Raw genomic sequence first — 18784 nt, 5'->3', positions numbered from 1 at the left:
AACCTGAAAACTTCCTCCAGGACTCAAACTGGGAGCACTATAGGGTTCACTTGTTTCCCATCTCTCAGGATCACTGTCCTTTGTTACTTTGTGTTCATATATTGTTTCACTTATTTTGTCTGCTATTTATATTCATATATTTTGTATGGATTTTCAGTTATTTTGTATACTTTGGTTCATTAGTTGTTGTCTCTTTTACTTTATTCTGTGTAGAAGCAGAAACTAATATAAGCCTTTTGATTTCTGGAATTATATCAATTCTTCTTCCTCTATTTTCTACTATAACACATTCATAACTACTATGAGGATTATGCACTTTCCCCAATTCTTTTAATTTTTCTTGTATAGCAGAGTGGTAGCTGAGTCATTGGGAGCATATTTTTTGGTGAGATTTTTAAAGAAAGTCATGCATTGAGGAATTTAGAAATGCCACTTCTTTAACCATCTCCTTTGAGCTTGAAATTTTACCTGAATCTTGAATCCCATAACTTGTTGGGTGTTCTATTTTTAAAACATTTAGGAATTGACATGACACTACCAACTCATTAATACTAGTAATCTCTAAGTCAACTCTAGTTTCATGCAATTTTCACTCTTCTTTGAACCCACTGTTCCTCCAGCATTGGTTCTACATTCTGTGTTGTCAGTGTGGCAAATCTTTGACTCTGAACATTCAGCTTAAGTGGTATTTTGTCTGTGAGGCTGGTCCTGATCATGGCTAAAGATGGCATTTATAGCTGGAGAATAGAATATGAGTGAGAGAGCATGCTTGCTCTTTTGAATATAAGTGTAGAAGTAACATTACATATCCCTCTATTGTTTGTAATATTGGAGAACAAGATGGTCATTGCAGAAGACCTTCTTAAGCTTTGCAAGGATTTGGAACTACTGAAAATTTTATGATTAGACATAAGTTTGCACTTGACATACCACTGTCAATAATTTAGATGTATTCTTTCTATAATTAATTCCTTTGATTACTTTTCTATCCTTCAACCCAAACCCAATTTTTATTTTTTAAATGTTTTTATTCATTTTTGAGACAGAGAGAGACAGAGCATGAGCAGGGGAGGGGCAGAGTGAGAGAGAGACACAGAATCTGAAGCAGGCTCCAGGCTCTGAGCCATCAGCACAGAGCCTGACGCGGGGCTCGAAATCACAGACTATGAGATCATGACCTGAGCTAAAGTCGGACGCCCAACCGACTGAGCCACCCAGATGCCCCCAAAACCCAATTTTTAAAATTTATTGCCTCAGTTTTCATATTCTGAACTCAAAGAATGTAATTTTGTTTTGGGGCTTAGTTTTCTATTTTATTTTATTTTATTTTCCTCTTTCTTTGCATACCATATTCTGGAGTTACAGTAATGTCCAGTAAAACTTACAAATTAATTAAAAATGCTTTTTCTGAACTTAAGTGTTAACACTAGCAGACTGATTAGCAAAGTTGTGGTAATACTTTCAACAGAATATTACACACTAAATCATATTTTCTAAAATATTTATAACATGGAAAACTTATCATAATATATTGCTATGTGTGATAATGAGAGAAATACATGATTTGATATTCTCTTATTAATATATTTTTCTTTTTTAAATACCATGTGTTTATTTTATAAACAGTAAATTTACGAATTCATAAGAATTCATAAAACAATTTTCAGAAATTGGTAGTGGAAATATTGTTTTCCTATATATCCTCCTGTTATTGTGGGAACATTTATTTGGTATCATGTGTGGAAAAGTGTGAATTTTCAAAATTCACCTGAATTGGTACCTATTCCAAACATTTTCAAGGGGCAGTTAAGTCAATTTGGAAAAATAATAACTGTATTTTAAATCATAACCTTCATTTAGTAATAGGGTGACAGGTTCTGGGAAATTAAATATTTGGAGCTAATGGAGAAGACATTAAAGTCTAAGATTGGTATTCATTAGCTAAAATTATCTTACATGGAATTTGCTTAGCCAATATCATGTTTAATATTCCTTTGAAAAGAAGTTTTAAAAATTAATTTCTATCCTCTGAGCAACACACCTTTACTTATCTTCTACCTGCTTCATATCTTGAGTATTTTAACTGCTATACAACCAATCAGCCTACTGCATTTCAGTATAAGCTCTTTGAGTCTCTTTTCTGCCTTAGTTTCTATAATACTGAACATCACTGATACAACAATGAATAAATTCATCCATGTGATTTAAATCAACAAGTACCAAAAGCATTAATGTTGGACAAGCCCCAATTATTGAGTTTTAATATAATTTATCTGAAGTTTGTAAAAAGGCACACATAACTGATTTCTTACCCTCAATTCTACAAACCAGAAACACTGTTTTTTTGTTTCAGAGAATTTCACAGAGGATAAAATGAGATTAGAAAAATAAAATTAGAGCTATGGGTTTAGATTTTGGCACTTGATTAAAAAGATGATAGACAATAGCTTAGAATGTATTTATTTTTATAAGAAAAATTTTAGATATTAAAACTGTATGACTGATTTTTAGTGTGTTCATTTCATAGTCATGCCGAGTAAGTAACATATTCTTTCCCAGTTTAAACATCAATTCCATCAGAAGCTTAGTAAAATTTTCTTGGTTTCTTCCCCTACATCAATAAGATAGAAATAAATACTTTTGTCAATTGATGCCTGGAAGCTTATTTGGACTAAATGATAAAGTGGGATGTCAATAAGCATTTATCAATATTCTGCCTGGTATTAATAAGCTTTCCTTTAAGCAGAATTCCATCAGTCTGGACTCCTTCAATCTTACATGCGAAAAAAGGTAGAAAATTGCTCCCAGGTAGGCATATTTGTCTACATTTTAGGTCAAAGGGATTTCAAACTAAACAAGTAGTTCCAAAGTTGTAGTTTTCACTGTTTAGGACTTAACAGGTAACATGACAGTGAAGACATGTTCATACATGTTCATATGACATGTTCATGACATATTCATAATATGAACAGATAACATGACAGCACTTCACCTCTGCCATGGCTTTTTCAAAGTTCTTGAGACTAGCTTGTGAGTTATGGCAGGTGCTCCCTTGGTTATATTCCAGCAATTCCCAAATGGAAGCGTAGCCAGAATGACATTAGATGCAGGTGTTACTCAGAAATATTTGGGGGAAAATTATGAGCATGTGTATCAGGGGCATCCATTTAGATGAGTAGCTTGATGAATATTTGCATTATATTATCTCATAAAACTTTGATTGATGGTTAATTGGAAGAAGTTAAGAGATTCTTTGCAACTTCACATAAATATCTTAAGGCACATCCTGTACAGAATTTCAATATCCTAAATTTTAAAGTAAATTTGGTCTCATTCAAAGCATTTGCTTGTTGTTTTCCTCAGTGAATAATTCCCACAGAAATACTACTTTACTCCAGGGACCTGACTAGAAGCTGTAAACTAGCACAGATAGAATAAATGCCAGCCCTATAAAGCACTTAAATCAGAGAATCAGAATATAACCAAGGTGTGATGGGAGAAGGTGAATTAAGTTGCAGCCCCATTTCATGGATAAGTTAGCAGAAAACTTAACTAAATGAATTCTACAACATCTGATTGTGTGGGTGTGTGTTGAAATCAAAGATTTAAAAGAATAGCAGAGTAGGCCAAATCAATCTCTTTATTTATATCGGAATAAAAATGTAGAGACCATCTTTTAGTGCTTAGTGGGTCTGATTTTAGAAACCATTTTTTTAATGCACTATCCTTATCTGGTCTCGTCCCAATTCAGTGTTGAAAACACAGTGAAGATGACCTATTTAAAGCAGAAGGAATTATTTAGAAATCTATTTGTCTTGTTTGAGCATTACTAATGGCTTTTTTAAATGTTGGTTCTAGTTTCTTTTTTTTTTTAATGTTTATTTATTTATTTGGGGCAGGGGGAGGAACAAATGGGGGAGGGACCAAGGGGGAAGGAGAGAGAGAATCCCAAGCAGTCTCTATGCTCAACTCAGAGCTCAACTTGGGGCTTGATCTCATGACCATGAGAGCTTGATCTGAGCCGGAATCAAGAGTTGGATGCTCAACTGACTGAGCCACCCTGGTGTCCCATTAATTTGCGTTTCTGAAGAACTGCACCAAAACAACTCTCCACCAGAGTAAACAATATGGTAAAAATATCAGTTACTCAGAAGATGAAGCATTCTGATGTTTTTCTTTGAATTTGGGATTAGAAGATAGAACTTAATGTTTTTCAAAATATGAATTCTGCAGATATGAATGCTTACATTCAAGGAAACTATACTTTAGAGACAGATGTCAGGATATTTTCAAATATCTGATATCAGCTTTTGATGTTTTTGATTTTCTTCTAAGAGCAACCCATACCATTGTCTCCTCACCTGCCAACCTGTAACACTTATTGATTATGTTGCTTGTTTGGCCTGTGGCAATAAGCAGACTTTTATTACGATCTATGGAAATGCTTATGTTTTATGTGGGCCCTTCTTGATGTCAAGAACAAAGTATTTATTTTTCTGAATCTATCATTGCACAGAATGGTATCTAATGTGCCGCAGTAGATTGCACAACTTGCTTTTTTTCATCTTTAGTATCTTCTTAGAATCAAAAAACACACATTACACAAAGAACCATATTTGAGTCCGAAATTCCAAAGAGCACTTATATTATTTGTTTTAAAAACCAGAGGCTAAAACATTTTCCTTTTTATGAAACAGTGGGTGGGACTTCTGTCTTTTTGTAACAATGGCTTTCTTTTTTTTTTTTTTTTTAAACGTTTATTTATTTTTGGGACAGAGAGAGACAGAGCATGAACGGGGGAGGGGCAGAGAGAGAGGGAGACACAGAATCGGAAACAGGCTCCAGGCTCCGAGCCATCAGCCCAGAGCCTGACGCGGGGCTCGAACTCCCGGACGGCGAGATCGTGACCTGGCTGAAGTCGGACGCTTAACCGACTGCGCCACCCAGGCGCCCCGACAATTGCTTTCTTTAATTGGTGGACCAGCATCATCCAATGTGCTTACTGTATAAGTAAAGTTCATATCATTCGTAAAAATTGCATTCTCAATCGAAAGTGCTCAAATGTTTCTGACAAAAAGAAGGCTATAATAGTGTATTATTCTGACATGAAGATGGTCAGCTGACAGCATCATGTTTTATTTTAATGGGTGGCAATAGTGCATTAAATGCTATTTTATTAAAAGTTAATATTTACTTCTGAATAAGTGGATTTAGGTAGAAAAAAAATCCTTACTTAGCTATTAAATCACTTTTATATTATCCAAAGCAAAATCTTCACACTAAATGTATGTAAATCACTGATTTTCAGAGCACCAAAGGGAATGTACTTTATACTATAACATAAATACTAATGAAATCAACTGAAAATGATAGTCATTAGTCAGCCGTGGCTTGATAGGGCTCCCTGTGGACTGACATAAAGTCACTATTAAAAATGGATTTTTTTTCACAGTCTATAGTGTCATTTTTTTCTTCAAAGCAGATTTAAATTTGACATTTATGGCATTTTTTTAATTTTAGAGGGCATATTTTTGCACTTGCAACTTGTATTTAATCTTCAAATGCTATGAGTCTATGCGAAATGTATAAAATAGATAGTATTAATCATCAATGGAAACATACTAATTATTTATAAAGCTCAGACCAAACCCTAGTGGGAACAAAATATATTCATATATATAACTTGAATCAGTTTAGAAGATCCTTAGATCAGTTTAGGAAAGTCAGTATGCATAATCTTAGGACATCCTTCAAAGTTAGGAAAGAGGTAAACATTTTTTAGGTTTTGATATTAAAAATGGTGCTAACAGAAGTGGAGATGGGTGGGGAGGGATGAAATAGATAAAGGGGATCAAAAGTACACTTATCTTGATGAACACTGAGTAATGTACAGAATTGTTGAATCACTAAAACTAATAACCTAAAACTAATACAATGCTGTATGTTAACTATATTTCAGTTTTTAAAAAAGGAGATAAATGGTGCTAATACTCACAAGTTCATTATGTAATAACTCTATAGCCATGCAAGTATATGAGTATATACATATATATGTTGTTTTGGGTGTGATATGAGATATCAATTTGAAACCCATTTGTTCAAATATATTGAGAGCAGATAACGACAAGAGAAAAGGTAAAAAAAAAATTTAAAAATTATATATAGTTGTCATCACAGAAAATAGATTAATTTGAAAAATTAATGTAGCATGTCTTGCTATATAGCTACCAAAGAGTATTCAGTGGGAGTACCCAATCTTTGACATTGTTCAGGAAGTTTAGCTATCAGCATTTCAGTAGAAAAAGTTCACTATGAATTTGTAACAGAGAATGTCAGCAATTGAAATTTAGGGGAAAGTGTTGTATAACATTTTCCCTAATTTTTGCAATATTTGTACTGTTTCTATAAGTTGCTAATGTAAAATAGTCTGTTAAATTTCACCATCAAAGAGCAACAAATAGTGAATTTTTTTTTTCACAACAAGATGGAAATAAACACAAAGAGGCAAATAAATCAAAGGGGTGAGAAAGTAACTTATAGACAAAGAGATACAAACATATTAAAAAGATTCATAATTTTAGTTACATATTAATACAAATAAAGTCTTTTTAATTTTTTTTTTAATTTTTTTTTCAACGTTTATTTATTTTTGGGACAGAGAGATCGTGACCTGGCTGAAGTCGGACGCTTAACCGACTGCGCCACCCAGGCGCCCCTTTTTAATTTTTTTTTAATGTTTGCTTAATTTTTGAGACAGAGAGAGAGACAGAGTACGAGTGGAGGAGGGGCAGAGGGAGAGAGTGAGACACAGAATCTGAAGCAGGCTCCAGGTTCTGAGCTATCAGCACAGAGCCAGATGCGGGACTTGAACCCATAAGACATGAGATCATGACCTGAGCCGAAGTCAGAAGCTCAACCGACTGAGCCACCCAGGTGCCCCTAACACAAATAAACTCTTAAGGAGACAGTAGTTATAACTATTCATTTATACATATTTTTAAATTACTAGTATCTAATTGCTAGGTTGGGTTGATGTATATTTAATATGCAAACACATATACATATGAATTTACACATAGAATTGATGACAAGTTTAACTGAATAGACATTTTTTGAAACGTTATTTTTACCTTTTAATTCCCATGCTTGAGAAGTTTTCCTGAAGAAATAGGAGTTGTCTACTGTCATTGGTTTCCTTACAACATTTTTATTTTTCAATTTATTTTTCAATTTTTTGAGAGAGATAGCGTGAGCAGGGAAGGGACAGAGAGAGAAAGAAAGAGAGACAGAGAGAGAGAGAGAGAGAGAGAGAGAGAGAGAGAGAAAGAGAATCTTATGCAGGCTCCACACCTAGCACAGAGCCAGACGCGGGTCTCCACCTCATGACCCTGGAATCATGACTTGAGCCTGAATCAAGAGTCAGAAGCTTGGAGCACCTGGGTGGCTCAGCTGGTTAAGAGTCAGACTTTGTCTCAGGCCATGCTCTCACAGTTTGTGAGTTCGAGCTTCGCGTTGGGCTCTGTGCTGAGCCTGGAGTCTGTTCCAGCTTGGAGCCTGGAGTTTGCTTCAGATTCTGTATCTCCCTCTCTCTTGCCCCTCTCCCACTCACACTCTGTCTCTCTCTTTCTCAAAAGTAAATAAACGTTAAAAAAACATTAAAGGGTCAGATGCTTAACGGACTGAGCCACCATGGTGCCCCTCCTTACATTTTTTTTTTCTTACAACATTTTTAAGTCTTTTTTTTTTTTTATTCTTGACAGAATTACATGAAATTTTTACATGGGTTGTAATCTTTTAACATAAAACAAGGGGAAAAAAGGTAAAATGACAATAAAGAATGTTATATATGTCAAATTTGAAAGCATTATGTCTAGGCACTCTACCCCCAGATAAGGGAAGTGTTTGCTTGGCCCAAATTCCCAAATTCCACACACTTCACCTACAGAAGTCACCTGAAGCCCTCTGAGATCACAGGTAGAAAGCCACATTACTGATGAGAGGCTGTTTTATTCCTTGTGTGTTCTGTGAGGGAACACACTGTAATTAACTCAGATGACAGGTCAGGACACATGCTTTGTCCACACTGATGCCTTTATCACACAAGGCAGAACTTCCGGCAGCTGTTGAAAGTCAGAGAGGTCCTGAGCGCACCTCTGTGCTCCCATCCATCCCCCTGAGCACCTCTCTATTTCCTCCTGTGTCTCCTTTCTGAGAAACCTGTTGAGGCATTAAAGTGATGTATTAGAGAAAATTAAGAGGAGACCAGGAAAAGGATGAAGTGACCAAAAATATGATCATATATTATGAGGGATAGAGGGGAGACCCCTAGCTATCTGACACTGGTTAAAGTTATAATGTCTCAAATATCATAAATTTCATGGTCTATTAATGTCTACTCTGCAGAATCTGCACGGAGGAGGCTGTGCACATTCTAATTGTGGTTGTGTACAGGGGAGAGTAGATACAGAAATAAAGGCCACAAAAAAACCCTCAGTTTTAGGACGATGTCTGTATTAGTAAGGAAAACAAGAGAAATATGTTATGAAAATCAGAAGCTTCTCTGCCTGCTGGAGCACAATTCTTGTAGTTCCATTATAATAAGGGATCATTTCTCCCAGGGTTTGAGGATGATTGTATTTCATTTATAGTAGGCGTCCTTTGAATCATCTGGCCTCTGCCCCTGGAAAGCTGCCTGCAAAGGGGAGAATTGAAAAGATGACAAAATTTCAGGAAGAATATCGAATATTTGATAAAGTCTTATTTTTCTCTCCTCCTCATATTTATAGTTCATTCTAGATTTTCTAGAAGAAAAAGACAAAAACAAAATCCTGCTTGTTAAGTGTCAGAGCAAAAATGCTCAAGTATGGGTTGTGCGATGGTGAATTTCAATTCATATATCATTAAGAAAAAGTTTCTAGTGAATGAATCAAGATGAAATTAATGCTTTTTTTTTTTTTACAAAATAGAAATCTGATAGATATTAGTGTAGTTTAAGTCCCAAATATTCATTGGTTCTTTTGTCTTTCATGAAGCATATTATACTCTGGAAATTCCTAGTGAACCAATATATTTTGTTATCAGCAATACCTCCTTTTTTTAATGCTTATTTTTTTGAGAGAGAGAGAGTGTCAGAGAGAGACAGAGTGAGAGCAAGGGAGGGGCAGAGAGAGAGGGAGACACAGAATCTGAAGCAGGCTCCAGGCTCTGAGCTGTCAGCACAGAGCCCGACGCGGGGCTTGAACTCACGGACGGAGAGATCGTGACCTGAGCCGAAGTTGGATGCTTAACTGACTGAGCCACCCAGGCACACCTGAGCTGTTAGCACAGAGCCAGACGGGGGCTCGAAACCACCAACTGTGAGATCATGACCTAAGCTGAAGTCGGACGCTTAACAGACTGAGACTCCAAGGTGCCCTAGCGATCCCCTTTTTGAGTTAGCTTGTCTACAAATGTGGGACTTGAGTTTCTAATAGCTCTATTTCTGAATTAAGTCTGATACCTGAAGCAGTGGTGCGGGGCTCTGAGGAGAGGTGGGGAGGTGTTTAAAACCCAATGTGAACCATTGCTGATGAGAACGATACTGAGTAATAACACCCTCAGCTCCTCATCTGACGATTCGTTTGGTCATGACACGAGGCAGAGTGGCATGCAGGGCACCCTCCCTCCCCAAGTCAAGCTGGCTGGGCTAATCGCAGTCGAGTCCATTGCTCATGTCAGTGAGCTAAGCGGATAAAACTGGCAAGACCCAGCAAAGCAGAGGTGTTGGTACCAGAGCAGCAGTTCCTTTTTGTCTATGACAACAGTGAAATCTACCTTCCTAAATCTCACACGTGTGTGGCTGTGAACATCCCCATTTCTCCTTCAGTTTACTATCTCTGTGGTTTACGTCCATGCGGCCTTTGACACTTATTTCTGCTGTTGCCAATAGTTACTAAGTCTAGCTGCTTTAAAAAATGCTTTTCTTCTTCCCTGCTTTAAAATATTTCCGTTCACTTTTTTGTCAGTAGAGTCAAGTCACGTGACCCTTGGAAGAAGCAGCTTTTCCTAAGGGAAAGCTTTCTGCATTGGCCTGTGGACCACTGTGGTATGTGCAGTGTAATGGAACATAGGAGCCATGCTGGTAACAGGATCGGGGAGAAAACCGCCCTGGGAGTATATGCACAATGTGTAAGAGAGAGACAGAGAGACAGGCACCAGGTCCTGTAGAGCCTCAGCCTTCACTTCCCCACACTTGCGTCAGTAGTCAACTGCATTACCTCCTCAGGACTGTGAGCCACTTAAATCACCTTCTGTTAGTCTTATGTCATAACAAAATTGAAAATGGGGACTTCTGAGTTATAATAGAAATCATGAATTCTCTGAATAGGTCAGAACCCGGCACTAGGCAGGACTTTGCATTTTCTTTTGCAGTAAATTGCCCTGCACCAGAGTGAGAAATCATGTCATATTTTATTACTAAACCTGGGAACTCAAATCAAGAATCAATGAGACTTCAAAAAGTATACTTATGAAGAGTTGGCAACAGCCACAAGGCCACAAGGCTTCAGAAGCTTTACCTTACTTTCTTTGTTTTTCTCAACTTTTTCATTTCAGATTGTCTTTTCAGAAAGTGGTCACAAATATTAGAAGAGGCAGTTACTAAACCTAGCTGGTCAGATAAAGTCAACCCAACACTCTCTTAAACACAGACATTCCCAAAGGCCTTTTGAAGAACTCTACTTGAAATGACAATATTTTCATTGGCTGCAGATGAAATGACAATAATTATTTTTTAAATCATTGCACAATGACTGAACACATTTAAAACTATGTAAGTACCACTTAAAGACTTCAAAACATTTCCACAAGACACTCAATTTTGTGATTTGACTTTCTTACTTTGAGTTTTTAATATACGTTAGGCCATTATCAATGTGTTATGAAATCGTAATATAGTCCTTTTTTATTCAGATTCCGAAGTTGTTTTGTTTCAGTAATCCAACAGGGTTCAAAATATTAAGGTAATAGTAGAACATCATTCATACTACATGCTGATGAGCTATGGAAAGCAGCGGCCTTCTTTTAAGTTTGTCTAATCTGAATGCCTCCATTCCTGTAAGGGTTGATTATACTTTAAGTATTCGTAGAGAAACGCACAGTTGATTTGGAGAAATCTTATGATCGGTTTCCATATTGACTCATATACATGCACATATATTGGACTATACATACCTGCCTGTGTATATTAATTTATTCCCTTGGTCAAAATAAAGTCTTGATTCTCACACTTGCTTACAGCTTCTAGTATGCAAGAGGAGTGTCAAATACTGTCAGTTAAATTAGCAAGCACATTTTCAGGGAAATTGATTTCTAGAGTCCGAAATCCCTGAAATCACTCAAAGGCCTTGTTGCTTTTCAGGTGCCCCATTAATCTTTATAGCACTCTATTGACGTTGGTGGCAGCTGCTTGGCACGTAGTGCTTCGGGTAGATGTGAGCAGAACAGCACGGCCCAGGGATTCAGGTCTAATTCCGCAGAACTCACATTAGACCAATAAACTAAACAAAAAATGATATAGAAGGGATTTGTAAAGACAGGGGTGTAAATTACAGCAGTGGCGCTGAACCATTCCCTGATGGAGCTGGTTTCAGGGAAGAGCTTGTTTCTTGAATTACCTCCTTTGCCATTTTAGGCAGCTTGAAATTTAATAACAGCATGCCTCAACGCCGAGGAAGTGCTTCTCATTCAAATGCTGCCTCCTCTGCTAGATGTTTCAGAGCTTGGGTAGCAGCTAGGACTGGAATTGTTGGTAGAGGGGAAAAAAAAAGAAAAGAAAATGGATTCAAACCCATAGACCCTGGATTTGGAGACAGAAGGAGCTATCAGTGACATTGAAGTTTAAAGTACTATGTAGGGTGAAACCATATAACATGCTACAGTGTGACAGTGTTCTATTCTCAAACCCAAGGTGGAGCTGCATTGGCTAGTCTGAGCCCTAATTTGATGGTGGTTCTACAAAACAGTCCTCTTCTTTTGAAAGAAAGACAAAGATAAAAAGTTGCTCTGGAATGTCAGAACTTTTAATAATAGCTGTAGTTCTGTCACAGGTAAGAAGAATAAAAGTAAAATATTGAGTAAGAAGCAGGTTTGAAAATTGTTGGAATTATCTCTAGAAAAACAAAGGCTGTGGCTTGTTTCCTCTCTGGCTTACCACTTTCAAACTGCATGGCCATCGTGGCCTCTCAGATTCAATTCCCAGAGTTTATCAAGTTTTGGCCATCTATTTGCAAATCTAGGACAGCCCAATGGACTCTTTCTGATTTATACGCACAATCTAGATAGTGTGGTTCAAAAATATTGATGATTTACTGAAAATATGAGCAATTCTACAGCAAACATTTAAAAATACCTGAGGCAAGGGGCACACGGGCGGTTCAGTGGGTTAAGCATCCAAATTTGGCTCAGGTATGATTTCGCAGTCCGTTGGTTTGAGCCCCATGTGGGGCTCTGTGCTGACAGTTTAGAGCCTGGAGCCTTCTTCAGATTCTGTGTCTCCCTCTCTCTCTGCCCCTTCCCGACTTGCGCTCTCTCTCTCTCTCTCTCTCACAAAAATAAATACACATTAAAAAAATTAAAAATAAAAAAATAAAAATAATTGAGGCAAAAGTAATGGTTCGGGTGGTGAATAATAAAAGACCATAATGATTGTAGTGATGACATTACCCTGGGACATTATGCCTGGGAAATCAGAATAAGTATGTTAAACCTTGAGATACAATCCTTTTCTCCAAAGCAGCATCCTCTTTCATGTGAAAATGAGAGAAATTAAATATAGACAGACAGATAAAAAGGATTTACTCCATTTTCAAGGTAATTTATTTTCAGTGCTTACTTTCTCAGCTTTATTTTCTGTATTAAACTCTATAAAAGCTCTCTTGATTAAGTTCCCCCAAGCATCTCTGAGTGAAGCAGTCCAAAACATACATGGATTTGGTCATAAAGTGCATTTTATTCCTCTTGTCAAAACAACAAAAAGAGTCAGGAGGATATCTGAAATCACATAAAACAGACTCGAGGGAAGGAGAGATGCATTAAAATCTTCTAATATCTGACACTCCTAGTGAATAACTGTGAGGGTGATTCAGACACTTATGCTTGGAATTAACCTGGAAAAAATATTGACTCTCTGTTTTAAGAATTATGTATAAATAGACTTGATTTACCATTCTTCCTCTGGGTACACGGATAACATAGACAGGACAAAACAATGGAATCAAATTTACCCACCATTTTGCCCAAAAGGATGTGGATGTTAACGTGACTTTTATGGCACCGCCACTTTAAATAAATGCTGGATAAAAGAAAATTTGGATGTATGTTCTTGTTGAAATTTTTTAATATAAAATTTTTTAAATGAAAAAAAAATTTAATATAAGCCTTAGGGGCCCCTGGGTGGCTCAGTCGGTTGAGTGTCCCACTTCAGCTCAAGTCATGATCTCACGGTTCATGAGTTTGAGCCCCACATTGGGCTTGCTGCTGTCAGCCTGCCAGCACAGAGCCCATCTCAGATCCTCTGTCCCCCTCTCTCTGCTCCTCCTCCCCTTGCACTCTCTCTAAAATAAATAAATATTTAAGAAAATAAAAATAAAAATTGTACCCATTGGCAATGTTTTTTTTTTTAATTTGTTTAGCGTTTATTCATTTTTGAGAGACAGAGAGAGACATATCGTGGTAGGGGAGGAGCAGAGAGAGCGAGGCACAGAATCCAAACCAGGCTCCAGGCTCTGAGCTGTCAGCACCCACAAACCGTGGGTTTGTCGAACCCACAAACTGTGAGATCATGACCTGAGCCGAAGCCAGACGCTCAACCGACTGAGCCACTCAGGTACCCCAGCAAGGTTTTCTTTTTTTAACAACTGAAACATTGATCTTCATACACCTCCCCCGGTGCTGACCTATGACTATTATGGGCTGTCTGATCACCCTAGACGTGATGGGCAGGGTGTGGATATGATTGAACAGAGTTCTACCATAGACAAGAAAGGCCTTATTTAAGTGAGAACCACAGCCTAAGTTCCAACCTTGGATGGATCATAACACTTTCAATGAGCTTTCCAGTACACAAAATAAATGGACTTGAGTTTATACAATCCTTGTAACAACTCAATGGGGCAGCTTAGATGGTTGGTACTTGTCTTCCTGTTACCAATGAGGAGGAAAAACAATGAGGTTTGGGGACATAGTAAATGTAGCATTTCTTTTGTGGTCTTGAACATGAAACACGTTCATGTGTAACCTTATTATCTCAGGGCACTCTGAGACTCACTGTACCCTAACCATCCCACTTACTTCTGGGAAGACAACCCTCCTTCACACACCCATGCCAATTTGACAGGTTTTCTTCTGCTGCTTATGATGCCTGGGCATGGTATTGAATGAAAGTAGAGGGAAACAAATGATTTCAGAGCAACTAGCTGCCTGGTTAAACATTGCTGGGGGCAGGGAGAAGAGTGAGATACTGCATACTTCATAATTTTTCCCAGTGCTGACCTTGCTTCATATACAAAATGAAAAACAACAATGTGACAATGATCATAATTTAATGACTAATGTGACAGTGATCATAATTTAATGACTAAAGTAAATAGTTCACTGTAGGTCAGACAGGCTATTTTTAGCCTTCATAACGAGCAAATGAAATCATTGCCTGATTCATATGGGCAAATGATACATACTTGACCGTAAAAATAACTGAACATGACAGATAATTTGATGCCCAGTTAGCAACTACATGATTTTGTAATAGATTTATAAATCTATCTTGCTATAGACCTGCAATGGCAAACTTCTACATAGATGTCAAAGAAGTAGCAGGCTCAACCCTCAACCAGAACATTCTGAAAATGCAGTATACTTAATAATAATTAGGAACATTCGGAGGTTTTTGACTGATACAATTCTGGTCCTAATATGAAGTTAGGAAATGTAAATATACTTTATTAATCAATTAGGTTTTATGAAACACTGTTATGTCTTAAGTTAGCAATTAAATTCACACAAATAGAGCTGATATTCACACACATCGCATACATGTTAGCTTTATGGTTTTTGCATTTTCTTCGGTACTTTTAACAATTTATATTTTATACGATTCAGGTCTTCTATAATGGATTGCCAGATAACCACTACTGTCTCCTTATAAACACCTACTTAGTTTTACAAAATGACTTGAGATTCCCTCAGTCTTGCCTTGTCACTTCATGTCATTGCATGTTTTCCATGGGATTGTCCGTCTTCCCTTTAAGTGCATCGCATACTTATCAACTTGATGAATCCCTATTTATCATTCATCATCTTCTTTGCAAAGTCTTTCATTATTTCTCCCCTTTCTCTGCACTCCAAGCAGAGTTAGATATGCTCTTTTTTTAATCCTATGGCATTTTGTTTTTAAATAGAGAGCCTCCTTTATGGTCTTTTTCCTATTTCATTAGCTGTGTACAGACTGTCCCTTCCCCAAATCCAATCTCAGAAGGAAGGAACCATAGTACATTGGTTTCTGAACCCCTGGAGTTTAGTTTAAAACCTGACACAAAGTAGGTGTTCAATAAATATTTGTCGAATAAATGACTTAGTTCAGATTCCCTAGAAGCAGAGCCTGAGACCGATATTATTTTGCAATGATTAACTGAGGGACAGCTCTCAGGAGAAACTACAAAAGTAGGAGACGAAGCAGAGAAAGGAACTAACAAATGTGATTTACTGAGGTCTTACGTTAGCAGCTCTCTGAGGGACACCCCACCATTGTTCTTTCTTGAGGCAATAGGATTGACCCTCTGTATCCTGTATACCTCCGTTATTAACTGGGAAAGGGGGAACATTAAAAATCCTATACATTTCCCAGGAAGACATCTCAGTCCATCCAGCAAGTCTCTGGAGAAGGGGTATAGTTGTGTGAGGTTAGCGCCACCGAGAGCAAACACGGGGTGGGTGTACCGGCCAGCAGATGAGCCAGGATAGGGTAACAAAAGTGTTACCTAAAAATACAGACTCATTCTCCAGAGCATTGTGGATAATGATTCATGTGGAAGAGAATGATTCATGTAGAATACCAGCAGGAATTCAAGCTTAGGACTCAGCCACCAGGTTCAAATCCTAGTTTTGCTTTATGAACCAGGGGCAGATCACCACATCAATCTGTCTGTTTACTTTTCTGAAAAACAGTGATATAAAAGATCTGTTTCATGTGATTCCACTAAAGATTAGATGGAATGTATATAAAGGAATTTACAGAGGGCTTAGCAAGGAGGTAGGCTAGGATTATATATCATTTCATTTTATTCATCTACCATTCTCAAAAATGAGTACAGGTTTGCCAGAAAATTCTACTGAGATTTTTTGAAAGCAAGGGTCCTCTTCCATGTGTTAGGAATATTTTTAAGATATAGGGCGTACAGCAGAGAAAAAACTGGCCGATTCTGTTTCTACTAAAAAACCACATCTAACAACCTCAGATAAAGTTTCCCCTTCCTCAAATCACTCGTCATCATTTTTCTTCTTTGCTTTCTTCAGAGCAGTATTTGCTATTTAAAATTGTCCAAATTTATTACCTCATTTGTTTTATCATCTGCTTCTCTCAAGTAAAATCTAATCTCTCTATGGGCAGCTACCTTCTTTCTTGTTTAATGCAGCTTTTTTTTTGGTGTGAAACCCAGCCTGGCATATTGTTGGTAGTAAATAAATGTCTTACTGCTATTTTAAATTATTTTCTCAAAATATCATGCTTGTTTTAACTTACAGGCAGGACTAAATGTGTTTCCACTTAGCAGAGATCAAAGGCCACACCTGCTATAGCTGTTCTGTGACCTATGTGAGGACACTTGGTCTCAAAGAGATATGTATGTCACTAGTATTATTATTCACTTACTTAGCCGTTAATTATGACAACTTGTAACTGGTGCATATTTCAGATTCCCTATTCCAGCGAAGTTTCAGAAGTTCTATGCATTTACAAATACTACTACTGCTCAATGATTATAGTCGAGACAAGACAAAGAATTGTCATATAGTTCTTGATAACATAAAAAATGAAACTACGTATTTGTATGGCATTTCTAAGTGCATTATGTTACTTCAGCCCTGTGAATGTCTCTGGGTATAGTCATACGTTATTTATATTCATTTCTGTTTCAAAATTTACTTCCAGCCTCTAACCTACTTTTTTCTGACGTCTTTATGTATACATGAATATATGAATTCATATTTTTCTAAATTATGAGATCTTTTTAATGCTGTGGATTCTCTTTTTTGAGTTTATTTATTTATTTTGAGAGAGAGGGAGAGGAAGAGAGGGCAGAAAGAGAGAATGCCAAGCAGGCTCTGCACCATCAATGCAGAGTCCAACACAGGGCTGGAACTCACAAACTGCAAGAAATCACAAACTGCGAGAAATCACAAACTGCAAGAAATCAAGAGTTAGATGCTTAACTGACCGAGCCCTCCGGGCACCTCTAAATGTTGTAAATTCTTAATTTGCTTAACTGTGCTCGAAGTTAGATGTGAATAGCAACCTATCCACTTTTTTTCCTATATTACTTGATGCAGTATACCTGAGCTTGGAACCCTGGATGACTAACGTTTGAGTTGTTACCAATGCTGATATCCATCTGAAGAACAAAGAAAGAAGAGGTTGGAAGTTTTATATAATAATTACATAAATGCATGCATGGATATGTGAGGACTTCTGATGTTGACTTGTATTTACCACTGACGTAGTCACACATGGGTGTAAATATGTCCGTGGTAACACATTCTCATTGCTTTGCCTCCTTCCTCCTCTACCTGCTGATATACCTGCAAAAACTGATTCAACTCTGATGCAAAAGACTATGAAAATCAAAGAATATGGAATAATTTCCTGAGAAGTAGAGTTTTTCTTTCATGTTTGATGTTAACATGTTTTTTATAGTAATGTAATATAAAGGGTTATATTCCTTTTAATGTGTTTTAATAATTTTTTCGGATACATATGGAAAATCTGGCAAAATTCAAGTATATTAAAGACCAGATCAAATGTGGCATCATGTATTACCAGGTGGTTTATCAAATATTTGTTGAGAAAATAAAATGTTTTCAATGATTTAAGGATTCCATGGAGTTAACTCTATTTTCAGTTTAACATCTAAACTTGAAATACGCATGTTGAACGACTAGACTCTATTTCAATTAAAACCTAGAATGTCTGCTTCATTGCAGAGTGATGGATAAATTATGTAAAGTATAACTGAGTCCATAATTTTTGAGTGAGAAAATTGTTTCTCCTTATATACCAAATTAGCTCTCAATGACAATTTAATGGGTAAAGGGGGAAAAGAAACACGAAAAAGGAAAGTGAAAGCTTTCTTAGGCTCTCAGAATGAATGAGAAAGGACTTTTGCAGATAAATGTCTTGGACTGTCAATGAAAAAGCACCTGATTTTTAAAAAATGAATGTTTAATGCTGGAATAAAATTAAATTTCCCAGATCCCTGCTAAAAATTTCATCGTATTTCCAAATTAAACATCTCTTTTAGGACTGCTCAATGTGTCAGTCACCTTTAATAATTGAATTTGCTCCAAGAAGTAAGCAAATGAGGAGCTTATGATTTTTATTCTATGTCTTGATCACATTGGAAAACTTCAAGTTCTGAAATGTAATTTGATCATTTGCTCCATAGAATCTCTTCTTGGTTTTGTGGGCTTAAAATAGTTACTGAGTATCTAACATTGACTTTATCCAATGATGATGGTATAGATCAAACCATAAAAG

The sequence above is a fragment of the Lynx rufus genome, unplaced genomic scaffold (assembly GCF_022079265.1).
Source record: "Lynx rufus isolate CCGP_SWC_20201006 ecotype Redwood Valley unplaced genomic scaffold, mLynRuf1.p SCAF_22, whole genome shotgun sequence".
In the NCBI taxonomy this organism is placed as follows: domain Eukaryota; kingdom Metazoa; phylum Chordata; class Mammalia; order Carnivora; family Felidae; genus Lynx; species Lynx rufus.
Note: the sequence above shows the minus strand (reverse complement) of the source record.